At 43.1% G+C, this 13,284-nt stretch overlaps 1 protein-coding gene and 1 long non-coding RNA gene across 12 annotated transcripts in view; one reads left to right on the plus strand and one right to left on the minus strand.

Annotated features, from left to right (window-relative positions):
• Positions 1-1,959, minus strand: part of LDB3 (LIM domain binding 3) — a 121,687-nt gene extending 119,728 nt beyond the window's left edge. For 9 of the 10 annotated variants that reach the window (XM_040563354.1, XM_040563362.1, XM_040563365.1 and 6 more), the window contains exon 1: positions 1,842-1,959. The gene's annotated coding sequence lies outside the window, so the exon portion shown is untranslated. Of the gene's footprint in view, positions 1-1,540 lie in introns of all 10 variants that reach the window. The other variant, XM_040563355.1, reaches the window with a different exon arrangement.
• Positions 1,960-2,027: 68 nt separating this feature from the next.
• Positions 2,028-13,284, plus strand: part of LOC121072975 — a 59,351-nt gene continuing 48,094 nt past the window's right edge. The window contains exons 1-2 of one of the 2 annotated variants that reach the window (XR_005821449.1): positions 2,028-2,197; positions 9,043-9,173. This is a non-coding gene — a long non-coding RNA (uncharacterized LOC121072975). The remainder of the gene's footprint in view (positions 2,198-9,042; positions 9,174-13,284) is intronic. The other variant, XR_005821448.1, reaches the window with a different exon arrangement.

A 13,284-nucleotide genomic window follows, 5' to 3' on the forward strand; every position in this document is an offset into this window, starting at 1 on the left:
TCCTTCACTGCTACAGCCTAAACTAAGTTCAATTAATCCTCCTTCTACTTCCACGTACAATATTGTTCACCCATTTAATCAAAATCCTTCTGTTCTGACAGAACTTCTTTCTGAGTTCCTCTGTCAAGTTGTTTTAAGTCTTGTACTTTGTACTTTCTTCAGAAACTAAATTTTCTTCCCTTGGCTTCAGCAAATTCTGCTTTGTCAGTATCTTTTTCACATGGCGGTTTACAGGTCCCAACAGAATGTAGTATTCTTAGGGAGACAGCTAGAGCAGCATAATGGAACATTTTCTCCCTTCTCTGTAACACAAAGCCTTCAGAAATACAGCTCAAACCACTTTCTGTTTGGCCCTTTGCTGCTGCCCGTATCACCTTACCAATTCATTGAATTTGCAGTTTACTCTCACTTCAGATCATTCGCCATGAATACTTTCACCATTACGGAGAAAAAAAATACACTTTTTTCGATATTAAATACTCTTTTTTACTCTGCTACAGCCTCCTTTTACTATGACGAAAAAGTGAATACACACCATAGAGTAGCCAACCTTCATATTTAGAAGATTTTACGACTTTTGAGACTATGTTAAACTGCAAACCACACCTGTCGAGAGGGGGAGAGAGACAAAGAAGATACTTTGGGAAGGGAGTAAGTCACACCTGTCCAGACTATTTACAACCACTTTCACCCCCATATTGCAAAAAGACTTCAGTGTGTGTTACAAACTTCTCGCCTTATCAGCACCTCAATCGTGGTTTTCAAAGGCACCCACTACAGCATGTAATACCTAACGCTTCTGTGGCACCTACTTCACCAAGATATAAAGGTTTTTTTTTTGTTTGTTTTAAAGAGAAAAAATACCCAAACACCTGTTGTTTAGGTAAACGTTACCAACTCCTTTTTACCTATGGAGCCAGAGTGCTTAGGTTACCAGCTTTAGGTCACTAATTGAGCCAAGAGCAGCAACTGGATTAAAATGCAGCTTAGTTTCAAAGCAGGTACTTGAACCAGAAAGAAGGCTGCAACGTGCTTTGCTGTTTTGTTTTTATTCTTCTTGCCTGACTCTGGGCTGAAACCAGAAAAGCAACCCTGCAACTACTCTAATTTGTGCCTTGCTGCAGGGAATCCTAATCAACAGTTTTGGCTTAACGAGAGAAAAGAGCCAAGAAGAAAAAAAAAAAAAGGGGGAAAGAAAAAGGGCTGAAGAGGCTACGTGCAGATCGCTGTCAGCTCCACAGGGCCAGGGCCAGAGCTGACATCTATGTCACAGGATTTCTATGCTGCTGGCTCGCTGCCAGCGAGCCGGAGGCTGGGCACGGCACGAAGAGGGGACAACACGATGAAGGGACAGCACGGCTCAGAGGAGGGACCCCTCGCTGTCCCTGTCAGTTCACCACCTCAGAGCCCCCTCACGGCTCCCTGCGCCGCCCTGATGGAGCAGGGTCCCCCTACGTGCACGCCCACAGGTGCAGCGATGCAGGATTTCATCTTCAGTGAAGAAGGCGCCCCGAAGCTAGGTTTGACCCAAATGACTCACCTACTTTCTGCCTTCCCAGCACAGCCTCCCCTGGGCAACACCTTCCACTACAGAAACTTTCAATCCGCGGGGAGAGTTTTAAAGCGGCAAGGGGCTCCCACCCTGTACCCTCCTCTTGCCAAAGGAGCTTTTCCCCTTGGGCCAGAACAAGACCCCCCGTTTTCCACCCCGCCGCCTCTGCCCCGACCCACACGGGGGCTGCGCGGCTCGGGGCTGAGCGGCCGAGCCGCCCCCGGGCTGTCCCCGGCCCCACGGCTGTGGCGGGCCCCTCTCCTTCCCTCAGCGCCACGGCGCCACCCACCTGTCCCGGCCGCCGGAGCGGAGCTCGCGGGGCGCAACCGGTAACTCCAGGGGCCGGCGGGGAGCTGCGGGCCCTCAGCGGGCGGCGCTTGCGGACACCGGGGCAGAGGGGAGCGGGGAAGGGCGGTGGCACCGCCCGCCCCTGAGTGCCCCGCAAGCGGCGGCCGCCCCCCGGAGCGTGCCCGGCGCCCCCCGGCTGGGCTGGGAGGAGCGTGAGGGGAGCCGCTGTTAGTGCGGGGACCGTTACTTTACGTGCCGCTTTGTAGCGGCCCGCTGTGAACTGAGATCGCCTCTTGGCGTTGTGGCAGAGCAGGAAAGTGGCAGCAGGCTGTGGGGAGCCGAGCGCCGGGGCAGCAGGTACTTGGGGCCGGGGGGCGCCGCTGCCCGCAGGGAGGCGGCGAGGCACGAAATGGCGGCCGGGGGGGGGTGGGAGCGGGGGCGCCCTCGGCGGGGCTCGGCTGCAGCCTCCACCCGCCGGCCTCCTCCCCGCCGGATCACGTGGCAAATCGCTGCGTTCCCCGCTGCGTCGGAGTTATTTTTATTTATTTATTTATTTATTATTACTACTATTATTTTTTTTTTACTTGCCCGCTCTCCGTGTCCCGCAGGCCCCTGTCAGAGAGCCCCGAGGCCGGTTTTACCCTCGGCCTCGTCAGCGGCTGCCTCCTCGTGTCAGCCCGCCCGCCTGTCCCGCCAGGCTGAACGCGCGGGAGGCTGCTCCTGGCCGACGGCCACCCTTTTACGGGTTAAAAAATAAAATAAAAAAACCACCAAAAACCCCAAACCCGACAGGCTGGCGCTGCCTCGCGGCCGGGCCGTTAGGTGCGCGTGCCCGCGGCGTAAAGGCCGCTTCAGCACCAGGGACAGGCCCGGCGGGTCCTTGTGGGATCCTTAAGTCAGTGCAACAAAAAGCGCTCAGCATCTTTTCCCCTTCTGCCACAAGAGCTTCAGAACTTCAAGAGCTGTTTCATTTTTCAGCGTTGAACAGTGCTTTTACCATGCTGTAAGCCTCTATCTTGCTAACATTGCACCGAGGGGCTTTGATTCCCTTTGGGAAGATTCGGTGGAAATAAATGAGGGCAGAACCTGATCTGACCTTCTGTGGCACTTCTGTGTACTCTGTACTAGTTTCATCATATGCTATGTGTATTTAAAACCGTCCACAGCCCCAGAGTAGCATGTTTAAGGGGTAGGAATTGTAATTGTCAGAGGATTTTTGCAGTGGATCTGTGTTAACAAATATCAGGATGAAAATACATGCTTTGCTCTCCTTGGAGTTAGCCTTTGCTCTCTGCCATCCGTTGAAGTCCTCATCAAGTCTGCTGGCTTGTAGAAGCCCTCCTGCAGATGAGAAAACCTGATAAAGTAGCAGAAACGGTGACTTAGCTGGAAAATGTGATACATACAGGGGGAAATTATCTGTATTTGATGATAAATAAAGTGATGATCTGTTAGATTATTCTGTTCTACACGGGACTGAAAAAAATCATATGAACATTTAAGGGCATATAGCTGAACCTGTACAAGACTGTTAACAACTTGGAATCTGCTCCCTGGAGAACGTTGGCAAGGAAGACTGCAGGTTGGCCTGTCATCCTGTTCTGACAAGGGGCTGATGGGTTCTGCTTCAGAATTTGGTTTTGTTTGAAACAAGGTTGAATCTGCTAGCTTGTGCATTGATAGCTAAATCACTCAAGGCCAGAGAATTTGAAAGTATGGGAGCTCAACCTGCTCAGCAGTCTCTAAGGGAGCCTACAAACTGGTTCCCGATGACTTGTGCTGGTCTTTTGGAGGGACAGAATCCCCGATCCTCTTTTTCTAGCAGGCACTGGTCACAGTATTAAACTTTCATTTTAAACGATGTTTTACAAAAATGTTGCTGACCTACCAATGGCCTTGGAATAGTTCTGTGAAACACCTCCAGGATCACTAGTTGAAAACTAGAGACTGCTGGCAGGCCATCCTGTGCAGACAACCCTAGCTGCTCTCTGGAAAGTGGCTTACTAAAGATTTAACTGTCCAGTCTTCTCCGAGACTCAGTCTGTGTGATTTGCTTTTGACCCATGAGTTTCAGCCCAGCCTGGGCAATTTTCTTTCTTGGGAAATTCTGATAGTTCTGCCAAGGGTTAATTCTGGGTTTTCTCCAAATCTTTCTCCAAGTCTTTTGTCCAGCTTTCTAATCACAGTCTGGTCTCCCCAGCTGCTTCATTGGCTGTTCAGCCTCAGATCAGTCACAGAAGGATTGTTTTCCTCTTAAAAATAAACAATCAAAAAAAACCCACGCCTCACATATTTCATAAATTCCTGTAATACGATTTCATACCTGGTTATGGTTATGAGGCATTTTGATAAGCTGTTTGCCCAATTTAGTTGCATTGAGTGTGAACTGAAGGTACAACCACTGCAGATGGAGAAGTAAAAGAGTGATTGCCCTCAGCAAGGCTGGCCTCCTCCGCTACCGAGGGGTTCCTCGCCAGTGACGCTGTTAGGGAAATAGCGAGTAAAGTAATACATTGCAGCACAAAGTACGGATGTGCGTTCTCCTGGGATAATGCTTTTGAAATCTGATCTCTTTCCCTCGGCCACTGAAGGGGTTACAGTTCTGAGTGCAGAAGTAGTGGTGAGCGAGTGATGAGTGTGGCTTTCTGAGAGCTTTTGTTACTTTGATTGCAACCGATAACAAAATATTACCTTTAGTCTGATTTGCACTGTGTAGGTGTTATTTCTCTGTGGTGACTTTGATGTGGCTGTTGCAACAGAAGAGCTCACTTTTAGAAGAACACAGATCTAGGGTGCATTTGCACTCCATTAGCTCCAGTAAATGAAGCCTTTACATTTGTGACTGCGTTTATTGCTTACCACTGTCCTTTGCACACACTGTGTAAGGGGGCTGGAGATTCAGTGGTCTGTTCCTTCTGTCACTAGTGAATAAAATCAATTTGCAAAACAACCCCCAGTTTTCACTTCGCCTCTAATAAAAGCCTGGAGGAACTCCATTAAAGTGAACACTATAGGTACGTCCAGTAACAGTCTGATTGACATGGGATTATAGCTTAAATATTGACATTGGCAAAAAATCTGCCAAAGGAATCTAGTATTTTGGGTCTTCACAGTTATTTTACTTAGCAGAAACTTTACGGAAGATCTTAGGGAAATGTACCAAGCATAGCTCAGTTGAGAATCATCTTTTTAGTGTGGTTCTACCTTGTAAGACAGAGATCTGTTGTTCCCATTTTCAGTCTTTTACCACTTTTGCAAAGTTCCTAGTGTTGCCAACATAGAAGGGCAAACTCATTGCAACTCATCTTTGCTCAAAATGAGGTGTTTTTTTTTTTGAATTTTGCTCAAAAATAAAAAAGAAGGCTGTCAATATGGTAACCGTCTTGGACTGTTCCTGTCATTTCTCTGAGCTGCATTATTAGCATAATGTGCCCAGCACAGGGTCAAAGCAGAGTTAGGGCAGGAGGTAATTCAAGATGGGCCGTCAGCGGGATGGACTCCAGCAGCGCAGCTTGACTCATAACCCAGGCTGCTTTCATGCTTGGGGCCAGTCCAGCCTCAAAATGCCTACACAGTATCTACAAATCTTGTGGTCCGATTTTAGACAGAAGAAGAGCTTGAATTCTCTTCAAGTTTAAATTTGGTCTTTTTTCAGTTTATCTAAGTAAATGTTGGCCTCTTAATTCTAGCTCACTGTTCATCTGTAAATACTCAGGTGTAATTGCATGCTCTCTGAAGGGAGGGGTATTGTGAATGTCTTCCTGTCTGTTTCACTTGATACCTCTCCGCAACTTTCAGTTGCGGGCTGATTAATCCATCATTGCAATTTTCTTAAAACACAAACTTCAGTCCTCTGTTTTGGTATGGAAAAAAGCTCACAGTTTGGACCCTTTACACAAAGCCTTCAAAATTTTGCAGCACTCCCAGAGTAAATGCTTTGCCCATTGAAAGATAAACTTGGGTACTGCGGTAAATTGCGTTGTCAGGGTTGCAGAGAGACTTCATGCCATACTCTCACTCAGTGCTGATTATCATCAGTGCTTACCACAAAGTAGTGCCAGCTGAGTATCAGTCTTGTTCAGCTTGGTTACCTGGTGCCTTGATCTGATGATTTGTTCAGCTGATCCTATCGGTTTATTGAAACAATTTGAATTGTGGCCTCTGAAGACTAGGGTAAACTTAGCTGAGAAAGCCGAGCCAGTTGGCTCTTCCAAATAATGGCTTAACTCAAGCACCACTTTTCCTTGAAAACTAAAGAATTTGGAGAGCATTAAAACATACATTCCCAGAACCTTTTAAAAGAAGTATTTAAAAACAGATTTATGACCCCTGGATGGTCCAAATGAAGAGACTGTCCATCTCACCTACTTCAACAAACCAGAATTAACAAATATTTTGCTCTGTCACTGGTACATTCACTGCATCAAAGCAGTAAGTGTGTGGTAAGGAGGAGTGGAACGACCACACTCCTTCCACTCCTGGGAAGTGGAAGTCCAGTGGGTCGACCCACTGGGAATGACTGCAGGTGTATGGGTGTTTCAAAGGGTAGCATCCCAGTGTCCCACCTTTCAACATCCCAGAGAAATTTTCCTGGCTCTTCAAGCATAAAGTATATTTGTTTAACACCAGTGCCTCAGCAGGTACACCAGAGTAAACTATTGTTGGAGTAGTGTGCATATTAAAAATGAAATAGAACAAAGTAGATTTAAACCTGAACACAACGGTTTTCCTTTAGTACATTTATGCTAGCAATCTGCTTTGCCAGCTACATAAATCTACACAAGAGATTTCTGTGCAAAACTAGATATTTGCTACTCAGCGTCCATAGGAGTCTGTACGCAAATTCTCCAACAGAATACAGTGACAGAACAGCTTCAGAGGAGGACTTAGCTATTTAGTAATGATGTAACCAAAGTCATCTCAGTTTTCATTTGCACATTCGTCCATTCCTTTCTTAGTGCTTTCAGTCGTACTGGCAGTAAAGGAGGAACTGAACTCAAAGCACTTAGGGATAACAGGCCTAAACACATCACTGCTGCAGTAAATGTGGATTCACAGATTCCTAAGGACCTGGAATGACTTTGGTCCTCAGATTCCATGTTGCCAATCTTCTTAACCATTCTTGCATTTTTTCCGAATTTCCAGCTATGTCTGTGGCATAGGGCTATACTAGCAGTAGCTTTTAACTCCTGTGGTTCACATTGTTACTGCATCTATGGATTCATGATCTCCGGTTGTAAGAAGCTCAGACACTTGATGTATTAAAGCCTTTGGCTTATCCAACAATGAGAGGTAGAGTTGCTCACACAATTTACGGATGGCCAAGATGTGTTGTAATACTTTTGGAAGAGTTACAGAGGCTTATGGCTAGATTAGAAGGGCAGGGTGAGGGAGTGTGCTGGCTGCCACAGGCCAGTGTGATCCCTAATGAATGTGCTGCGTGCTGGTTTTTAAGTAGTAAGATAAATCAAACTGAATTAATTCAGAACAGTTTAAAATGACAATGACATGCCACAAAGTCTTCTAAGAAAGGCAATTCAAAGGTTAGGTTATTGTACAACTTGCCAGAAAACCCTGTGTTAGTGTTCCAGTTTCCATTGCAGAGTGAATGTTGCAATGAAATATGTGCTGTGTGATTTATTTTTTTTAAGAGATCTTGCAAATTGAGATTAAGTAAAATAAGAACAGTCAAATTATAAATGAAGTCAAGTGATTCTGCTGGAGCCAGTGTTTCTTAGGTAGAACCAAGCCACTAGCTCTTGGAGGGAGGAAGCAAGGGAAGACAAGTGCCTACGAGTTAGTTTTATGTTGAAACAGAAACCTCATGGTGTCCTCTTGACTTGTCAAATCAACCGATACTTTGAGTGTAATTTGCACTGAATATATAATAGCTGAGACTGTTACATTAATACTTAGCCAAAGTATTTCAGTTGCTGAAGTTCCACTAAATGCTCCTTGCACAAGCAGGATCCTTTTTCAGATATCTCTTCACTCCTAAGAGGTCTAAAACTGGGGATGAGATACTACTATTGTGAAAATCTTAAGCAAGTAGGAAACTAATCATTAAGACACAAAGTGCTCAATAGGGGATGTTGCTTTACTGCCATGGGACTTTTTGTTTTCTTTTGTTTTAACATTGTTAATTGGCAAATTTAGAGCTCATTTGAGATATCTGTGAAGTGCTTCAATTCTCGGAGAATCCTCCTTAAAAAGTGGGTAAGAAATTACATTTCTCTGGAACCCAGCTTCTATCAGGATCTACCTCATGAGGCTGAAGTATTATATAGTAAGTCCTTATTAGTGTAAGGACTGTTCCTACCTGCATGGCTTTGCTGGTAAGGCCATGTGGCCCTGGCCACCTTTTAGCAAAAGAAATGCACTGATGTTACCTAAAACCCAAATCCTATGTTTCCCAGAAATAGTTTCCAATGCTGCTGGACAGGCAGCTGCATTGTTTTGAAAACTCCTGCGGTAATTTCATTTTTAAAATCTGGAATTCAGGCATCTCAAACTATTGCCATGTTCATGACCTGATCTCATAAGCAATTGCCTTTGTGCTGTGACCCAGTAAAAATGGAGCATGTTTGGCTGTGATGGGGATTCTTTCCATTTCAGGAGGCAGCATAATGAGAGGAAGCTGGCAGATACAGCTCTCTAACCCATGCTGTGGCCTCCTTAGCCCCTTCTCTGAAATCACTATGGTTTGGGTCCTACACATGAGAAAACTCGAGGAGGTTTGAGTCAGTGAAAGAAGCAAGGGGAAATCTGATGCCAGATGGTAACTGTCGTGTTCCTTTCGGTGATAGTGGCCTACAATAGGAAAGAGGAGAAACATGTTTTGTACAAAGGTATTGTGCTTCATGACACTTCAGGATTCTCTTCTAATTTACAGCCACTTTATTTTGATAAATTGTGAATTATGTTTTCTTTTTTGCTTCCTTTGTTCTTGGCCATCCTCTTAAGTAACAATGGGGTAAATCAGGAATTAAAATGGGTGTGATTTATTGAAATGGAGTTTCACGGGATGTTTCATGGAGCTTTCATGTTTTTAATTCCTTCAGATGAAATAAATGACCCCTGCAGTGTGCAAAGTGTGCTTTTACTGTCAAAACTGCATGATCCATTTCTTATCTGATTGAACACAATGATCCAGGACCTGAAAGATTGGTGTGTTAGTTTTTTTTTCTTTTTTTCTTTTTCAGATGAGAAATGATTTTCAGAAGGAATCTATCCAGTGATTGTGACCTACCACTGAGCTGCCTGATGCTACTACCTCAACTCCGTCCTTCATAAGATTAATCACTCTTCTTACTTCGCTGAACAGCAGCAGAAAGTGAGTTTTAATTAGTGCATCTGGAAAACAGCACTTCGAATAAGATGTATCAATACACTTAAAGGGTTCTGACATGTGCTTCTGTTACTCAGAGACTTCAGCTGAGGACAGCAGCATCAAAAGGATTCATATTTTTAAATAATAGTTGAGGGATTATTATAAACCTGGATTCCATCTGTTTACATGCTAAGGTGGAAGCATCCATGCTTCCTTTAAAAGCCAGGAGGGGGCTGTATTTAATTAATGCTGGCATTGCTGTCTGAGAACATTGGGAACTGCTTGGAAAGAGGTACTCTAAGTGTGAACTAGGGAGAACTAGAAGATGGTGACACTTCTGGGAGGCAAGACCCCGGAGGGCTTGAAGGCTGGGCTGCTCCAGGACCATCCTTGGGGTGATGGATGAGGATCTTGGCCATAGGATCTGCCTGGTAAAAGGAGCAGAGATCTGGGCTTACAGGGTCTCCAGAGGTCAGGGTAACAAAGAGAGGTGAGGTGAGAAACAGCTATTTCATGTCAGGCCCTTGGAGAGGGTAAGTGAAGGCCTGCCCTCTGGAGTAGCTAGCAAAGAGATGACTGGTCTCTGCTGGGACTGGGCAAAATGAGAAGAATCTCTAGGAGATGAGGACTGAGTTGAGCAGACTCTCTGCACCCAGTGCAACAGGATGATGGTGAGTAGTGGTGTTGGGAAGGAGTTTCTAGATTCAGATCTGAAACCTGTGGTTTAAAAAGAGAAGAATCCTGGTTTGTTTTTAGACCTGCTTCTTATTTTTCTTCATTTTTAAGTGGACTTTCATAGTATGTCTAATATAAACAAATACAGGGAGAGGTATAACCTGAAATGTTGAGTTATATTGTATTCTTTGGCTATTCTTCAGTTATGTGTTTACAACTATGACCAGTCTAATATATATTTTAATAATACTCAAAGTCTGATGGAGATCTGATTTTCTCAAAATCACAGCCCAGCACTGGGCAGATACATTGGAATCCAGAGCTTTGTAATGATAGCCACACTCTCCAGACAATGGAATTGCTGCTTAGAGTTCTTAATAATATAATTTTATTCTTTCCTTCAATAACTTCCTTCTCCCACTGATAATTTTTGCCCATTAATAGAGCAGAAACCTTACCCATGAAGCATCAGCCCTCTTTAAAGGATCTCTCACTTAAGATTGTACGTGGTAAATTAGGTGCGTCTCCCCATAGGTCTGTTTCAGTGCCTTCTCCACGGATAGTTTTTCTTTTAACTTACGTACAGCAGAGGAAAAACTTGATTCGGTGATTTGTAATATACAGCTTCCTCAAGGTAATACATTATTATACATAGGGCTCTTCAAAGAATGTATTCAATTGCATAATACATATTTTTATTAGTTATGTTTTACCATTAAAGTGCTGATTCTACTTTACTCTTGTAACAAAGTAAAATATACCTGTAAGTGGTAACTGAAGTCAACTTGGTGAGTGTGTCTTTAAATTATTTCTGTTGAGTACCTCCTGCTGAGAAAATGAATTACTATGCATCCCTTATACACTTCAGTACAGTCTCTGGCTTTCATCTGTAATTATTTCACAATGAATTCTTCAGACTTTTTGATAACCATGTAGTGAAAGATGAAAATGTGAACAGTTGAAAAAAGAAGTACTATTTCCAGTTGTGAATCTTGGAATGAACTGCAAAAGCTAGAGAGTAGCCTCATGATGATGAAGAGGATATTATCCCTATTTTACAGCTAGCAATACTGATATACGAGATGATTAAGTGATTTGCCCAAGGTCACCCATAAAAGATGGGGAAAAAACACAAAAATAGAATCTTCAACTTCTGATTCTAGCTTTGCATTGTTGCAGTACTGTCCTTTCTCCTCTTTGTAAGAGTTGGTTTTATCAAAGTGCTTACTGCTTTCTACATCAAATCACAGTTTGCGGCACAAGTTATCTATCAGTATTAACCTTGGCTTTACAAAGTGTCGAACTTAGGAGACTTATTAATGTACAGTTGCATGGAGTTAGGAGCAAATACTAAACTGGAAAAATATCAGCAAAATCCAGTAACTTTTAGTACAGACCTAATGTACTTTTAACTCTCTCATTTCAGTTATATATCCTGAGGGGTTGTGTAAATGTCTATGCATGCGATTAACTTTAGGCATCTGAAAAAAAATGTTAAAAATCAATTATACCAGTCCAAAGTGCACATTTGGGCATGGATAGTACATTTTAAAGTACTAGGGCTTTTGAAGGAAGGGCTTTTACATTAGGTGTTTGGTTGCTTTCTGTGTGAACCTTCAGGCATGGCACTTTGTGGCAGGGTACAGGTGTTCTGTTCTTCTAGTCAATGGAAAACATACAGTAATTGTAACCATGCCTCTTAAGTGTCCCACAGTCTATTCAAGAAATGTCCTTTATGAAACTTTATGTAGGAGCACTTGTGCTATCCAATTATGTAGTGTCAGATTTTTGTGGCTGTCTGAACTGTCTTCTTGTACACATCTGGTAGTTACAGTAAACACTAAATACCGAGGAAAATGAATAATGGCTTTGTTTTTACTTTGTGGATAAAGCACGCTTTGCAAAAGTTCCCTTGAGCAAATTTTTTTTTTATTTTTTTACATATATGTCATAGTCACATTCTTAGTGGCTGAATCTAATTATTCCTAACAAAATAAAATGCTGAAGCTGGATGGTGTTACTGAGAGCAGATTCTTTGCGGGGAGGAAGAAACACATGTAAACTTATATAATGTAATGTGCATTGTAACTGCACTATCATAATGTTTCCCATTACTAATGTAGGAGGTAGCTATCTCCAGGATAAACTGTAATATAAGAAAATCACATACAACTCCATAAATGTAAGCACCAGACAGCGATGGACTAAGAGGCACACCATGAGCTTTTTTTCAGGACATGCCTGCGTTAGATTGCTTGCAGAGACAGTTTAACCTGAGCTGCAGCTCTCTCTTTCTGCTCTACAGCATATCTAAGGGTTGACTTAAGCCTGATAAAATTAAAAAGCATTTCCACTAATTCTACTTATTCTTCAAGTTACAGATAGCATCAGAAGGCCTAATTAGGCCTTTTTTAAATGTGAATTTCTGTGCTTCATGACTGCGTATGTATTCTAGTAGCCCAAATGAAAGTGGATATTAAAAATGGTCTCCCACATAAAATCTCGTTGGCAAGGGTTGGTTACAACTTCCCTGAAAGCAGTCAGAAATGTTTTTCATACTGACTCTCAATCAATACTGCTGTTTGTGTAAGCTTAAAAAATTAAGGAATGAGAAAAAGGTTTCTGTCAAGAGGGATGAATCCCTTTCCATTTTTCCCAGCCACTGGTCCTACTATTTATCCCCAGTTTCAGGTGAGTCTTAATCTTAAGAGTCAATTTCATTGCCAGAAAGTGTTTCTAGGTAGTATGCCAACCAACCACCATGAGACAAGTACTGTGGCCTAATATCATGAGATCCTGACACCTCTGTACCCAGTGAGGTGATATCAGTGTTTGAAAAATGTACCAGCATTTTCCTATGCTGACATGACTCTTCCAGCATTTGCTTTGCTTTGTGAGCCAGGTACATAGAATTCCCGTGCTGTCTCTCCAGCGGAACCCGGCTGCTGGCAGGACTGCTGTAACCAAGCTAATGAAGAAATACTTTTCTCTAAAAAAGAGCTTTTTTTTTTCTTTTTTTTTTTCCTAGTGTTGCACTTTATATTAGACTAATAAGGCTATATTGGCTCTTGAAAAACTTTGCTGGCTTTATTAGGCTTACACTGCGCCGATCATCTATTCAGTCTACTGTCCTGATAAGGGATGTGTGAAGTTCACAGTTGTCAAGATTTGTAAGTTGTCCTATTTACAAGTTTGAAAATGAGCATTTAGGCTGCAAATCTGATGGGGTAAGGAAGATACAGTAACCTTCTTTTTGTTCTATATAAAATGCTTAGTGCATGGGACTGTAGCCCATGTCTAAGGTTGCTAGGCATGACAGTGGTCATCAGTTATTTCTTTGTTATAAGAGTGCTTTTATATAAACCTATTTATAACGTGGGACTTTTCACATTCCTATGACAGTAACAACTACAGAGCTACAAGCACAAGTGTTTAAACT

Source organism: Cygnus olor, chromosome 7 (assembly GCF_009769625.2).
Source record: "Cygnus olor isolate bCygOlo1 chromosome 7, bCygOlo1.pri.v2, whole genome shotgun sequence".
Lineage (NCBI taxonomy): Eukaryota > Metazoa > Chordata > Aves > Anseriformes > Anatidae > Cygnus > Cygnus olor.